This window comes from Pongo pygmaeus, chromosome 1, assembly GCF_028885625.2.
Source record: "Pongo pygmaeus isolate AG05252 chromosome 1, NHGRI_mPonPyg2-v2.0_pri, whole genome shotgun sequence".
Taxonomy (NCBI): Eukaryota; Metazoa; Chordata; class Mammalia; order Primates; family Hominidae; genus Pongo; species Pongo pygmaeus.
Window position 1 is genome coordinate 64,305,205 of NC_072373.2, and position 16,297 is coordinate 64,321,501.

The window sequence follows — 16,297 nt, forward strand, 5'->3', positions numbered from 1 at the left end:
GGAAAGTATCAGAAGGTCCCTGCTGGGCTGCCAGCTGGGCAAGTGTCACAGGCCACTGAACTCTAAAATGAGCTGTCTCTGTAACAAAGGGTCCTTTTCTCTTGGAACAACTTCAAGGAGATGGCACACTGCAGCCCTCCTCGCCCCTTTTGTATTCCAGTTTGATTAAACTGGGAATTGTTCTGTGCTCACCACTGTTAAGAACACCAGGTGGTGGATTCTAGAGATAAAGGATTATGTAGATCCTTTGTTAGAAACAGACATCCCTATTGTCTGGCTTACAATATTTCAGCACAAATGCCAGAAGCTTCCCAGACAGCCTAACGGTTATGCACAGGAGACAATCAATAAATCCTATTCCCCACTCACCCATGGCAAATGGGGGCTGCTGGTGGCTAAACATGGTCTAGCCACTGGCTAAAAATGAAAGAAACTGAAAAATGAGTATTTACAATGAAAGAAGTGAAATGTGTCCAAGATGTAGCAACAGTTGATCTTCATAGAACCTGGATATCAGGAAAAATGAGATGATTTCTCATCTTAACCAGAAACTCCTTGTGGGACTGGCACCACGCTGGGTCAGCATTGTCTCCCCAGTCCCTCATGCAGGACATATTTGCTGAAGAGGTCTAATAATAAATGGAACGATGATAGCTAATATTTATTAGAATTGTTATTTCTGACTATATTAGTTTTCTTTTGTTATTGTTGTGTTTTTGAGATGGGGTCTTGCTCTATTGCCCAATCTAGGGTTCAGTGGTCCAATCATGGCTCACTGTAACCCAAACTCTTGAGGATCATAGCTCACTGTAACCCCAAACTCCGGGGCTCAGGCCATCCTCCTGCCTCAGCCTCCCGAGTGGCTGAAACTGCAGGTGTGTGCCACCACATCCGGCTAATTTATTTTTTAATAGAGACAAGCGCTCACTATGTTGTTCAGGCTGGTCTCAAACTCCTGGCTTGAAGCATTCTGCCCTCCTCGGCCTCCCAAAATGCTAGGATTATAGGCGTGAGCTGCTGCGCCTGGCCTTTTTATTACTTTTCTATTGCTGTATAACCAATTACCACAAGCCTAGTGACTCAAAACAACACACAGTCATATCTCACCATTCTGTAGTTCTGAAGTCCAAGAAGACTTGACTGGATTTTCTGCTCAGAGTCTCACAAGGCTGAAGTCAATGTGTCAGCCAGCTGGGCTCTTATTGGGAGGTTCTGAGAAGAATCGACTTCTAAGCTCATTCACATTGTTAGCTGAATTTACTTCCTTGAGGCTGTAGAACTGAGTCTCCATTTCCTTGCTGGCTGTCAGCCAGGGTATCTATCAGCTCTGAAGGTGTCTATTCCTTCTCACTTGGTGCCCTCTCCTCAAAGCCAGCAATGGCACATCAAGTCCTTCTCACACTTGGAAACTCCCGGACTTCCTCCTCTACCAGCCCCTGAAGAAAGCACTCTGCTTTTAAAGGGGCTCATGTGATTAGATTGGGCCCACCCAGAGAATCTCCTATTTTAACTCAATTGTGCCTGCATAACAAGGGGGAGTGATGTTTCATCATATTCCCAGGTTCTGGGGATTAGGGGAGAACATCTTTGAGGGGCATTTAAGGAATCTTGCATACTACAGCGGCAGACATTGTTCCAAGTGTTTCACATTTAATAATCCATCAATCCTCATAACAACCCTGTAAGGTAGGCTCTATTATCTTCCCCATTTTATAGATGAAGCACAGAGAGACCTTACCTGCCAAGGTCTCCCAGCCAGTATATATGGCAGGGCCTGGATTTCAACTCAGGCAGGCTGGCTTCAGAGCCTTACCTCTTATCCACCATTGTACATTGCTATTCAATTAACTGTTTCTGGAATTATTGAATACATGAATAATTGAATTTGGTATGGGACTTGGAGACAGTGCTAAGGATGAGTAAATTCCTTAATTTGTATGGAAAATTTTGTGCATAAATTGTATGCTAATTGTGAAGGGAGTCTGCAGAATCTCAAAGGCATAAATCTTAAGAGAAGTGCCTATACCTGAGAAATTCCTCCAATAAAATGCCTTCCCTTTTCAGACTTCAGCTGTTAGTGAGCAACAACACTAAACACAGAATTGCAAACATCTGAGACCAATGTGGAACTGTTGCAACTGCTTTTGACACTAGATAGTCTCTGCCCTCTGTCACTTTCCTCCTTGGCCGTGGCCCAGGACAAATATTGACAGTCATGAGAACAAAGCCAATATGCTAATTTGGATTCTAGGAAAACAAGAAGAAAAATTAAAACGGTCAAAAATTGAGCCGAAACAAATGCAAGAAAGGAGAATCACCAAAAACCGAAGTCATTCCTCAAGCCTGAAATTTATTTTACATGCTGCTGTCTCTTTCTGTGAGTCCTATTGTCTATTGCAGGGGCGTCCAATCTTTTGGCTTCCCTGGGCCACAATGGAAGAAGAATTGTCTTGGGCCAAACATAAAATACACTAATGATAGCTGATGAACCAAAAAATAAAAATTGCAACAAAAATCTCAAAACGTTTTAGGAAAGTTTACGAATTTGTGTTGGGCCTCATTCAAAGCTATCCTGGGCTGCCTGAGGCCCGTGGGCCACAGGCTGGACGAGCTTGTCCTATTGCTTATCTGGGGTATAGTAGAAACAACACTGGATTGAAACTCAGAAGACTTGAGTTCCAGGCCTGGCTCTGTTTCTTATGTGATCTTAAACAAGTCACTTAATTTTCTGGATCTTATTCATCCCATTTGTAAAATACAAATAATGCCTACCTCACAGAATTTTGGAAATAATTAAATATGATAGTGAACGGGTTGTGTTCCCTTTACAAATTGTAAAGTACAATACAAATGTTACATGCCATTATTGCACCAGGTGACCAAGGGACTGATGGAAGGAAGGGATAGTGCATGCAGAGCCACCTGACAAAGAGGGTACTTCTCCCAGTGTGATGATCTAAAATGAACATGGGCTTAGGAAGAAAGAGAGTAAGATCAAGAAGCTATAGACTACTCGCTAGTCTTCTGAACATGCATTTTGCAAAATAAAATACACTTAAAGAGTAAAAAATAGTATCGATATCATCTTTATGGGAAAAAAATGGAGGCAAAGAAAAATCATTTGCACAAGTTGCAGAGCTGAAAGTCCATTTTGGATATGCTGACTCTCAATACAGTGCTTGAAGCCAAACTTAAATGTATCCATTCTGTCTAAAATGTCAGAGGAAAAAAATGGTCTGCTGGTTAAGAGAAGAAATTATGTTGCCTCAATAAATAGTAAGACTCAGTTGCATCAAATTAGATGGAATACTAAAATGTTCATCCTCTCAAACCTCTACAGCTAAATGGTCAGCTTGATACTAAGTCATGTGATATTGATTTTCCTTAAAACAGTCATATAATCCACACCTGAGAGGAGAAAACAGTTCTCATGTGAAATATCTCTCATGACACTTTGATTCTGGCCTTATGAGACCCTGAGCAGACAGCCTAGTCAAGTTGGCTCAGACTTCTGAACTCCAGGACTATGAGAGAATGAATGCGTGTGGTTTTAAGCCAATAAGTTTGTAGTAATTTGTTACACAGCAGTTTGTCTCAACACTCCTTTTTTTTCCACATAGTAATCAAAATGCTTAAAGAAAGTCACCTTGAGAGCACATTAACGTAAAAGTAATGACTACAATTCATCAGCTTCTGGCAAATTCACCATTGCTAACCAGTAAGTTCTAAAAACCCAATGGGGGAGTGTACATGGCTTAAAGACAGGCAATCCAGAGTTCTCCAATAACATCCCATCACCAATGACATTAACATGAATATAATAACTGTTGTGCAATTAAGCTAATCAGCCTTGCAAAACAATTCAAGCCTACAGACTGTCTTTACTGTCTGATAGAAATACTTAAAACACATTTCCAAAATAATCTGCAACAGCAAACAAAGCAGCTCAACAAGGTGGCTGCTTTGAGTTGACTTAGAAAGGGTCCTGATAGTCATGCTTTGGAGAACTTCATGAGAAATGGTACCACGCCCCAACACAGACACACACACACACACACACACACACACACACACTCCTCCTACCCAAGGTGACCACCTCAAGGGCAGAGACTGTGCCTTAACATCTTGTAATATTATCATACCAAGTGTTATGGATATTAATAAAGTTTAATGGTACTTACTACCTTCACGTTTATGGCCCTTCGAATAATAAAGTCAAAAATTTCTGTAAACATCCTTAATCTATGTAGCAACTTCCACCTAAGTTTAACATTGTAGACACTTTAATACTTGTGGATGTCAGTTAAAGTAGTTTTAAAAAAGAGCTAAATCAGAGAGGTTAAAAGAGTGGGGAAAGGACTACCAAAAGAAAAAGTTACTGATTTGAACTAATTGAGGGCATGGAGTTTTCATGGAAAACAGAAAGGCTTTGGGGTTAACTTCGAGGGATACACGATGATATGGTAAAAAGAGTATGCCCTAGAGATGCAAACTCTAGGGGTGATACTCTAAGTGCATACTCTAGGTTGTCTTCACAACTCATGAGCATCTTAACCAGAGGCAAGTCTTTACCTCCCTGAGATTCAGTTTCCTCCCCTATAAAGTAACAATAATAATAAATGAGTGTGGTTGTGAGAATTCCCTAAGAGAACATAAATGGAGGGCATCACACAATGCCAAGCACACAGTTGGTGTTCAGCATATTTAAGCCATTTCTTTCTGCTCATCGTGATATACTAAGAATCCATCTCCCTCTTTCTGTGCCCCATCCCCTTCAGCATTGACAAAAAATGTGACGCACCAAGTGAGCAGAATAATATAACGATATCACTCACCAGAAGAAAAAAATAGATACTTCTCCGTACATACAAATACCAGGAAAATGGTAAGTAAATGATGGTTTAAAACCTGGCTTTATCTCATGTACCAGTTGGGAAACTTTTGGCAAGTTATTTAACCTCTTTGTACCTCAGTTTCTTCTTCTGTAAAATGGAGATAAGAACTATGTTTATCTCATAGAGTTTGTATGAGAACTAAATGAGCCAATAGATGTAAAATACATCCTTATGACAGTGCTTAGTACAAGGTCAACACTGGTAGTCAATGTTAGCTATTATTGTTAACTATTATTTTTACTCACAGCAGCCTTGTGTGTGCAGTACCTAAAAGAGAATGAAGAAAGAAGGCTGGTTTCTGCCATGAGGGCAAAACTGCAGAAAAGGTGTGGCAGCAACAGCAGATTATGCTGCAGGAGGGAGAAGCCAGCAAACAATGGAAAAATGAGCTATGGAAAGAATGGTAATAAACACCTGTATAATGTTCATTATGTGGCAGGCACTGCTAAATATTTTATATATATTAACTTATTCAATTCTCCTAACGATCTCTTAAGGTTTTGACTCATTTAATCCTTGAAACAAGCCTAAGAGGCAGACACAGTAATTATTCTATTTTTCAGATGAGAAAACAGAAGAACAGAGAGGTCAAATAACCTGACTGCAGTCACACAGGAAGTGGTAGAATCAGGATTTAATCACAGACAATCTGGCTCCAGTGTCTGGGCTCTGAACCACATCATTAATGTAGACTATTGGCTGCAAGGTAGACTCACTGACACACTCACCCCCTATTCCGTCAGAGATAGAAACAGGTCTGGGTTTTTTTCAGTGTGAGAAATGAGAGTTCAAGCCATTTTTTAAAGAATGGTCAAATAAAGCCAGATGACTTGAGAGCATCCAAACTAGAGACATTGTGGGGAGAGAAAAACAGGTTGAGATGGATAGGTTGACTAGAGGATTTCCTGGAGGAATCAAATAAGTAAAATTATTAATCGTTGCAAAAATTAGTATAAAAATTATATACTATAAAATTGTATTTAATTATTTTTTAAATAGTGATGGAGTACATGTAAAACTTAGTTTTCTAGCTTTGCAGCCTATATTAGTCCGATTTCGTTCTGCTATAAAGAACTGCTGGAGTCTGGGTAGTTTATAAAGGAAAGAGGTTTAATTGACTCACTGCTCAGTACAGCTAGGGAGGCCTCAGGAAACTTACAGTCATGGGAGAAGGTGAAGGGGAAGCAAGGCACCTTCTTCACAAGGCGGCCGGAAGGAGAATGAACATAGGAGGAACTACCAACACTTATAAAACCATCAGATCCTGTAAGAACTGACTCACTGTCACGAGAATAGGGAAACTGCCCCCATGATTCAATTATTTCCACCTGGTCTCTCCTGTGATACGTGGGGATTATGGGGATTATAATTCAAGATGTGATTTGGGTGGAGACACAAAGCCTAACCATATCACAGCCTAACTTTCTTCATATTTGAAATATCAGTTAGGGAGGAAATATGGCTTGAAAATTATAGTCTCCCTTTACACTTACAATGAAATTAGACTTAAAATAGGAAGACAAATTCCCAATTTAGTTTTCATCCCAAGAGAAGAGCCAGCTGACCCCAGGGAACAATCAACCCCGTGAGATCAGGCCACACCCCTCAAGACCCTCCCTAGGGAGCCTTACATCAAAGCACTAACAGCTATAGCAGCTGGGATGGGAGTGGGAAATATTCACTTCTACCATAGCTTCCCAACTATTCACCTGCTCCTAGATTCTTGCCCATCCACAATCATCCTCCCCAAAACCTCCAGTCATATTTCTAAAAGACAAATCTGACTCTCTTCCTCTTCTGCCAAAAATCTTTCAAAGATTTGCTATCAACTATGGCAAACAGGTCAAAATCTTTAGCATGGACAACAATGTCCTCCCTAAGCAAACCCCCGTGGAAAGCTCATCTTTCCCATCCCTGGTGCCGGGTGCTGTGTGGTGGTCTGGAAGACGGAAAGGCATGCTCGCTGCATCAGCAAAATTCTTTGCAGATTATGATGTCTGTTAACCAGCTTCCTAGTCTTAATTTATGGAGGCTTTTGTAGAGGGACTCAAAAGATTCCAATGGGGATTTACTGGGCAGGGAAAAAAAAGCAGAGTATGTATTAAATCATAAAACACACATTTGCGAAAGTTGTCCTAAAACTTTCCCAAGTCAGAATCTATAAATTCCCTTACAGTCATTTATTATACATTAGGGAACACATCTTTTTCAGATGTAAAGATGTAAAAAGTAAACATTAACTCCCCTTTTTTTTAAGTTCAGGACTTTTAAAATTTAATTCTAAGTATTTGCCTTTTTGAATTTGGTGAACTCGGCAGTGGTGGGGGCTAATCTCATTTAGAACAGCTGTCCTTTCCTAGAGTAAGGCAATCAAAAAGGAAAATCTCAATTGAAAATGAACTAAGAAATGTCTACATTGTTGGTGGGGGCAAAAGATGACTAACCTGCTAGTGGGCTTCATTATCATTGGGAACCTGGGTCCAAAAACAAAACAAAACAAAAACCAACATACGGCTTAGTGCAAAAACTGTTCTGGGAGTTAACATTAATATTTAATATATAACAATGATTCATGGAAACTTATTTGTATTATTTGATAGATACCTTCCTGGGTAAAAAGAGTCACTCCAGGTTGTTCTAAGTTACAAACTCCCTGAAACCTCAGAAGATGCTAATTTCATTTACTGAATAGTAACTAACACTAAACTTGTTTGGAACTATATTTAGTACAGTAGTGAGACCACAGGCACCAACCAGCAAAGCATATGAATTTTCCTTTCAGCTTCTCAGCCTTGGCAGCACAGAGTGTTACAGCAGCAAGAAAGGCCTCTTGCTTCACCTGAAGAATCTATCAAGAAATCTTGTGACAAGCCTCCGAAGTGACATTTTGCACCTTCTCCATGTGGCATTGAGCCATTTCACACTGGCTGGAGAAAACAGTGTGCCTGTTAACAACATTTTTCAAGGAAAAATTAGAAATCAACTCCAAAGCAACTGTAAATAGTACCCGTCTACCACAATTACTGTGCCTCCAACTGACACATAGTTCTCAGGCACATAAAGGTAACAAAAATAAACTTAAAAAAGGAAAGAGGGGCCAGGTGTGGTGGCTGACACCTATAATCCCAACACTTTGGAAGGCTGAGGTGAGAGGATCACCTACGCCCAGGAGTGTGAGACCAGCCTGAGCAACATAGCAAGACCTTGTCTGTAATAAAAAATAAAATTTTTAAATGTGTTTAGAAAAAGGAAAAAGGAAGTAAAATGAGTTATAATGAAGTGCTCTTTCTCTGTAGATGCTAATCTTATAATAAAGCCAGCTGGGGAATTCCATTATTAATTAATGTTTTTGAAGATTTTTTTAAGACAGAGAAAATAACACTTTTACTGAATATCCAGTTTTGGGTACACATTTCGTTTATTCATTCATTTTAAGTTCCAGAAAGGTAGGAATTTTTGCTGTTTTGTTCACTGCTGCATCCCTAGCTCCTGGAACAGTACCTAGCACAAGGTAAGAACTCCATAAATATTAGTTGAATAAATTCATTCATCAAATACATATCGAGTGCCTATGCTGTATCAGGCTGGGTGATAGGCCCAGGGATATAAAGAGTTGCTCACAGTCTATAGAGTATATCCCACCCAGCTCCAAATTCGTATATCTAAATGCTTCCTTGAAATATCTAACAGGCTTCTCAAATTTGACATGGCCAAGACAGAACTTTTTCTGCAACTACTCACCTGCTTCTTGCTTCAAATCATTCCTACCCTCGATAGGTGGAAAATAATTACCCCAGGACTTCTGATCACTTGATGCAAATACATACCAATTAAGCACTGGTGTAAGGTTTCCTATCATGTATGTATTGTGCTAGACACAATCCTAACTGACATACCATTCAAAGGGTAGACAGAAGAGAGGCAAGGAAGAAAACACATTTTAAAAGGGCTTTCAAAGGTAGTAAGAGGAACAGGGAAGCAGATTAGATAGGAAGGTCAACTTGAGTCCAAGGACCACCACCATGTGGTCAAACAAAATGAGAACATAATAAAAAGTGATTTTACTTGGCAGTTAGATGTCAGCTCCAACAGGAGTGAAAAAGAAGAAAAGGAGATTAACATATTTCCATTATTCTGTTTAGAGAGATTTGTATGTTTTATTGACTATTAAATCTGTATATTCATAAAACTTCTTTGTTTAGCTTTACTTAAATGGCCGGAGATTCATGTACTAACATATTCCAGCTATCATGGCAAAGAAGACCTGTGGAACCTGAGTTAACCTTTAGAAGGAGGAGGCAAAATCAATTGGTATGACTGCTGTCACCAGTATCCCCCTAACTACAACCAGACTAATAGATTCTCAACGACAATGAAAGAATCTATAAAAGAGAAGAAGAAAAGAAGGAAGAAGAGGGGGTGAGGGGAGAGAAGGAAGGAAAGAAGAAAGTGAGGAGATCTAGAGGGAGCGACACAATGCCATTTGTGTTACAATAGACAGTGGACACGCTAGAAGACAGCAAGGGAAGACTTCTCAGCAGAAGTTGCTCATAAACTGAGATCTACAGACAGCAGAATTAACCAGAAAAGAATGTGAGGAAATGCTCCAGGCTGGGCCAGGAAGGACCATGGAAAGTACATGAAGCATGTCTTAATCATCTTAAACATCTCTCTCAAGGTTTCTTTCCATCCTTGTGCTTGAACTTAACAGGTAACCTACTATTTTGAGTTATGCTGATTTGGTTTGTCTGGTAATTTGAAACACTGCCCATCATCCAAAGTCATTAACTGGATTTTACCAGTGGGTACCTAGGTCCCAGCTAATACCCCAGTTCCCAAAGCAAGGGTCTGGGAACTGTTATAGTAACACATGATAGTAACATGTTACTATCATAATATTTAGTATCTTTTACTGAAGCATACCAGTGAACCCGGAAAAGAGAAAACTCTGAAATCACTCTAGTCATTTATTTGGATATTGATGTGCAGCCTTTCACATATCACCAAATTAGAACACAACAGGGTTTGGTGGCAGCCCCCATATACTCACTGTATAATGCCAAGGAAAGCATCCAAAATAGCCTGGATTTAAGAGTAAAAATCTTTGTTTCTAATATAGAACCAAAAAATGACAAGCATAAGAAAAAGTTTCCTTTTCCACGTTGTGTTTACTCATCCTGTTCAAAAAATTGTTAGTGATTAGTGCAATGTGAAAGCAACCTTTGGTACTTTGGGTTTTCAGCCATTTACTCCCTGGTAATAGCCAAAGAGGTGGGGGAGGGGAAGAATTTGATCAAGATTTGTAAAAATCCCCCTGTAACCTAATATTGAAAACTTTAAAGAGCCTTTCTGAAATTACCATTACTAAAATATTCACAGCAGCCAAGCCTTCTGTCAAAATCCTTAGACCCTGCTAAGTCAATGTAAGGGATGAAATAAATTACACAGGCTTAATTTGCAAAGAGAAAAAATTTAAACATCTAAATTGGGATTACTTAGTTTCACAAGATATATCCAGTTACTAAAGTTTTTATGAGCCTTGCATAGAGTAAGTCCTCAAATATTTGTTTAATGAGTTAACTAGTGAATGAGAATCAATGAATAAAAGTGAAGGAGGGAAGGAAATTCAGCTACAAGAATTAGAGATGTATAAATATGCTTTGAGTGTTAGACATTAAATACAGTTTAAATCCATGTCAGTATCCAAGTAACTGATGAGAGATGCCTGATATAAAATGAGCTATCAACTGAATGAGACTATTAAGAAAGCAAGTGACTGGAATCCAGGTTGTAGCCCACAAGTCTTCCTTCTTCCTTGTCCTCATGCTCTTACCTTCTAATTGTTTTTTCCCTCTTCTCCAATCTCACTTCTATAATCTCTGGTCCCCAGTATTTCTTTTAAAGTATCCAAAGAGGTAAAGACTCTTCATTCCCTTTCTGCTGGCAACACTCACACCTTGAGCTGGATGAGTCTGTTCAATGGTTCATTCATTGTTTAGTTGGCTCAACAGCAAGTGATTGAGCTGGGACTCAAGTACTGTTCTTGGGCCAGGGTCAAAAACAACCAAAAAACATACTTGGTCCCTACCCTTAGGCTGCTTAGAGTCTTTGCAGGGACATAGATGAGTAAAGGACCAATTACATTACAAATAGAGGTATATTTGGAACTCTGGGAAAACACAGCCTAATGTTAGAATTTATAATCTAGTTGCGGAGGAAGGACATTTGAAATGTAAAGGAAATGAGTGTTGGTTAATGGTTCAAGAGAACCACTATATATTAGTAGTTAGAGGGATACTGGAAAAAGGAGGTAAGATCTAAGATGGAATCTGGAGATGAGAAAGCATTAGCCAGGTAGGAATGTAGGGGAAAGATAAGGGAAATGTAGGAAGGGTAAATAGAACTAAATTTGCATGTGAAGGACTGGAGCTGATGGATTAGTATTTTGAGGGAATCTGTCTGGATAAGACCTGTGCTTTACATCAAACAAAGCAAACTCGCCACTTTGCTAAGCACATTCCCACTATGCTTGTCTGTCTCCTCACCAATGGCCACATGGGAATATCCTTCCCATCTTGCCCCCGTCCCACCCTTCCTTTAAGGCATAACTTTGCAATTCATCATGTCCTGTCTTAAACCTTACATTTTTATGACTCTTTTTAGGATTCACATATGTGCTTTATCAATGCTTTTTAGGATTCACATAGGTGCTTTGTCAATGCTTGTGATATCTGTACTGTTTCAAATGACCCTTCTCCTCCACTAATAGATTGTAAGTAGTTCCTTAAGAACAGGATGATCTTAAAACAACCTGATTGACATAGAATTGTCTTTGTCTTTGTTCCTGGCACAGTACTTTCCAAGAGCAAATACTTACTATTTATTAATTGTTTAGTAACACAATTTAGGTAAGCAAAAATAACAAAATTACTACCCAAAACAACCTAGTCATCCAGGTTCTGGACTATTCTCAAGGGAGAAATGGAAAAAACTAATTTTTCTTGGTGTCACTTCCAGTGGATCTATGTAGGGATTCACTGTGATGAGAAAGTAAACAGGTGATTCTGTTCCATAAACAATACACATTTGGACTAGGGGTCCACATTGTTAGTATGACACTAAAACCATTTTTACTTAAGAATAATTCGGGGTTGGGGTCAAGTGTTTATCCTCTTTGTTGAGATGCTGGTGACACCTAAATCTCCAGTACACCTGCAAATTCCAGAGGAAAGGAGGATTCTCTTCTATGACCAGTTGAAAAGAGAGATATACTTGGGACATGTGGCAGTACATTTTCAAAAGATTGATGCCCAGAAATTGCAAGCAAAATTTCTAGTCATAATAAAATGATACATGTAGCCAGCTCTCTTAGATAAGTTTTTGAGTCAAAAACAAAATTAAGATTGAACTTTGAGAAAGATTATTTTTCTTGAGGCAGCATCAGAGGACTTTGTACATTTCTTCAGTTCACTGGTTTACAAAGTTGTGGATGCATGTAGTTCAAAAGAAGTTCCAGTGTTCTGTAAGAAATGCTCAATGGCCAAAACACCCATTCCATGGCTCATAGGTATCCTTTTATGAAACAGAAATTTCCACTTAAAGTAAAAATTATATTATCATACTGATACGGACAGGAGACGGAAATACTGGGTAGAAGAAGGTAGTTCCCCAGCAAAGGTCCTATCCTCAAGCCTGAAGACCTGCGACCCTAAGTGAGGACAGGCGTTCTGTTTTCAGGCCCAAAAAGTTGCCTTTCGGCCCATCATGTCCCCCATCCTGCCCCTATATAAACCCGAGACACAAGCAGCTGAACGTCAGGACCAGCAGACCAGTGGCAGCGGAACAACGTGGCAGAGAAAGAGAGAAGAGGAGGGATGTCTGAACGCTGAGGGGAGTTCAGCTTGGGGCGGTCAGAGAAGAGTCTGGCCACTGGGTGGCCCAACTCCAGGGGAAGACCACCCTCCCACTCCACCCCCGCCTTCCAGTTCCCCATCCGTCTCACTGAGAGCCACCTCCATCACTCAATAAAACCTTGCACTCATCCTTTGATCCCACGTGTGACCCAATTCTTCTGGTACACTGGGCAAGAACTTGGGATACAGGAAGCTGTCACACTGGCCCCCTGCCCTTGCTATAAGGCAGCGGGTCCATTGAGCTGATGAACACACAAGCCGTCTGCAGGTGGCAAATCTAAAAGAGCTTGGTAACACCTGCTCACTTGGGCTTCGGGATTCGCAGATATCCACCCATAGATGCTGCTGTAGGGCTGGAGCCCAAAAGTGCTTACACCGGCCTCTGCACCTGCCCGTCTGCGTGCTCCCCCTAGGAGTTTGAGCTGTGGGGCAACCAAGCAGATGACACACCCCTGTCGCATGTCCTGCGAGGGGAATCAGGGTACTCTCCATTTCAATACCAGCATACCAGTGCTGATTAAGTGATAGGCTTCAAATGCATTTCCACATTTGGGGACTATCTAGCAGGATCAACTCCTACAGATGATCATTGGTGTTTGCCTGACAAGATAAGGTATGTATTTTTGCCATTTAGGGCTTTGCAGACTGTGTTATAAAGGAAGCTTAGACTCTCTTGCAGTATTCACTATTCTTAATATATTGTCTCTGAGAGGCTTGTAATTTTTTTACTAACTCAACAAATATTTATTAAGCACCTATCATGTTCCAAGTGCTGAGCTGTGGCAAAGGTGATTCCATTCTGGCCTTGCCATCCAGGAACTAACAATCCAGTGGTGGAGGCAAACATGTAAAACAGATAATTTTGCTGAATAGTGGTAAGTGCCATAATAGAAGTAGGAAGAGAATACAGTGGGTTCAAGAGAAGCAAAGAAGAATATTAATCATTCTGGGAAATGTTAGACTACTAAAACGGATAACAGCAACTGATGTTATTGCAAACATTCTTCAATTGCTTTCTTGATAAACACTTAACTTTCTATCAGGAACTTTACTTAGTGATTAATCCCTTGATCAGTCATAAGACCTAAAAAGATTTTTTTAATAGAGTAGGACAAACTTCACCACCCCCAGGTAACCCATCCACCTACAATTCAAAATGTGGGTCAACCCCAGTTTGACTCAGAGGGATCAAGCTCACTCAAAATACCCCAGAGATGCCCAGGTGACCACTGGTCACCTTTAATCAGAAAAGCAAGAGAAGACCTTGTCAACTCCAAAAGCAACCTAAAACACAGCTGCAATTCTCTGCACTCCCAAGGCCACCCAAATTTACCTTCTTACCTTTCCAGGGCATAGTTGCCTGAACAGTCTCCCATCCTCTCATTGATGGCCCTCTAGCCATAAAGTTAACATTCCCCAAATGTGCTCAAAACTCCTAATCATGTATCTCTTATGCACAGAATATTGCATATAACGAGAGGTCACTTACACTTGTACGATAAATGAATGAATGAGTTTTTCTACTTTTATTCACTTTATCAGGCTTTTCTCTCTATGTCAAATGGTATTTCCATGTCTCCCTCTCCTTCCTCTCCCACTACAAATCCCTGCGCCGCCCCCCCCCCATTATATCATCTGTTAAGCAATATTTGAAGGGAGATGGTATAATAGGAAGAACAAGGATTCTGCAATTAGACATCTCTGATTCAAACCCTGACAATATTACCTTATCAAGTCACTCAACGTCTATGACTCCCAGTTCTCCACCTGTAAAATCAGAATAATGCTCCCTAATATATAGTATTGTTGTGAGAGAAAACAGTTATGTCTAAAGTTCCTGCTATGCTTTTGTGTCAAGCCCCTACTCAGTGTGCAATCAATGCTAATTTCTTTCCTTTTCCCAGGACCCAACTTAAATTCCTGCTCTTCTGAGAAGCCTGTCTGCTTACACACTTAGAATTTATCTCTACTGTAGCATGGGAGCACTTCCCCAGTCTCTGAATGCCTCCATGGGGAAACAAATCTACAGTTGAGAAACTTTAGACATTATAGAGAAAACAGGATAGGAAACTGAGGGCATTGTTAAGCCTGAACTGTTTTAAGTTCGGTAAAATAAAACCATAACCCAACTTGCTAAAGAAAAACACTATCAATGATATTTATGGATCTTAAATGAGCAATTATGCCTACTGTAGTATTATTTTTCATTTATCACTCCCTGCTCATTAGAAGATTTCTAAAGAGTTCCTTGCCTTGTAATTTATAAAGCTGCTTGTAAATTAATTTCACTTTGAGGTAAATAATCCACATACTGCCAGAAGCTGTGTTTTATCTACAGCCAAATGTTCGATGCCTATCTGATTTTATGGCTCCCATTATCAACTCCTGCATCTCAAGTTCCAACATGGTCTCCAAAGCGAGGAAGCACATAGGGCTTAAGAGGAAATACGGCTTTAAATAGGCTCTAATAAAGCACTGTATATTGCTAGTGAGCAGTGTACAAACCCCCACTTCTCAGTGATCAGGATGATGCAGTTTTCTTCAGTCCGTGATAACCCCAGGCTTTAAGATTTCCTGACCTCCAATGCCCAAGGCTGCAACCTGAAAATTGAACTTTTTTCAGCCTCCTTTATCAACTTCTTCCAGCTTCATGGACAAAAACACTAGTCCTTGTGAAATCATGCTTTTTGTTTTTTCCTTCTTCTTTACACAGTCTGATGTCAAATTAATGTTGCTTGATCAAGGCCCCACAAGAGTCACCGCAATTGGGTGGAATCACTGAGAGGAGAGAAGTGCTTCCAGGTACCCCAAAGTCTCCTCTCCCTTAACCGATCTTTCACTGAGAGACGTGGTCCTCTTTCTGAGGACACCAATAAAAATGTGATACAAAAGAATTTTAAAAATACAATTCTGGATTGAAGCATTAGCTACTCTGTGCAGTATTCTGCTTTCTGACAGAGAACAACAAAGACCATTTTGCAAAAGGCATCTACAGCTGCCCACCACAATACTTACTGCCTTTTAGTGAACTTATACGGGACCATCGTTCACTAATGTTTCACATGCTTGTGGACCAGTTCATGCTATCCAGGCAGAAATTTCTACAGATTTTTCTGTACTTTCTCCAATGAACACAAAAAGTAACTTTTCCTGTCAAGATTTATCCTCTTCTTCTGAATCATTCAACAAACGCTTATTGAGTTCTGAGATACTGCAGTGAGCAAGACAGACAATGTCTTTTTTCTCATTGTGCTTAAATGTTAGGGTAGAACATGGACAACAAACAAGTACAGTTAGCCCTCCAATTCTATGGGTTCCTTATCCTTGGATTTAACCAAGCTCAGATCAAAAATATTCAGAAAAAAAAAAAGGATGGTTTCATCTATAATGATCATGCACAGACTTTTTTGTCATTATTTCCCAAACAATAGAGTATAACAATTATTTACACAACATTTACATTGTATTAGGTGTGATAAGTAATCTAGA

The 16,297-nt window shown here is 39.9% G+C and overlaps 1 long non-coding RNA gene across 6 annotated transcripts in view; it reads left to right on the forward strand.

Annotated features, from left to right (window-relative positions):
- Positions 1-8,138, forward strand: part of LOC129016111 (uncharacterized) — a 170,876-nt gene extending 162,738 nt beyond the window's left edge. For 4 of the 6 annotated variants that reach the window (XR_008494722.1, XR_008494723.1, XR_010127221.1 and 1 more), the window contains 3 exons: positions 3,621-3,718; positions 4,779-4,885; positions 5,143-5,328. This is a non-coding gene — a long non-coding RNA (uncharacterized LOC129016111). Of the gene's footprint in view, positions 1-3,620; positions 3,719-4,778; positions 4,886-5,142; positions 5,329-7,677 lie in introns of those variants that run through there. The other 2 variants (XR_008494728.1, XR_008494724.1) reach the window with 2 other exon arrangements.
- Positions 8,139-16,297: the final 8,159 nt, after the last annotated feature.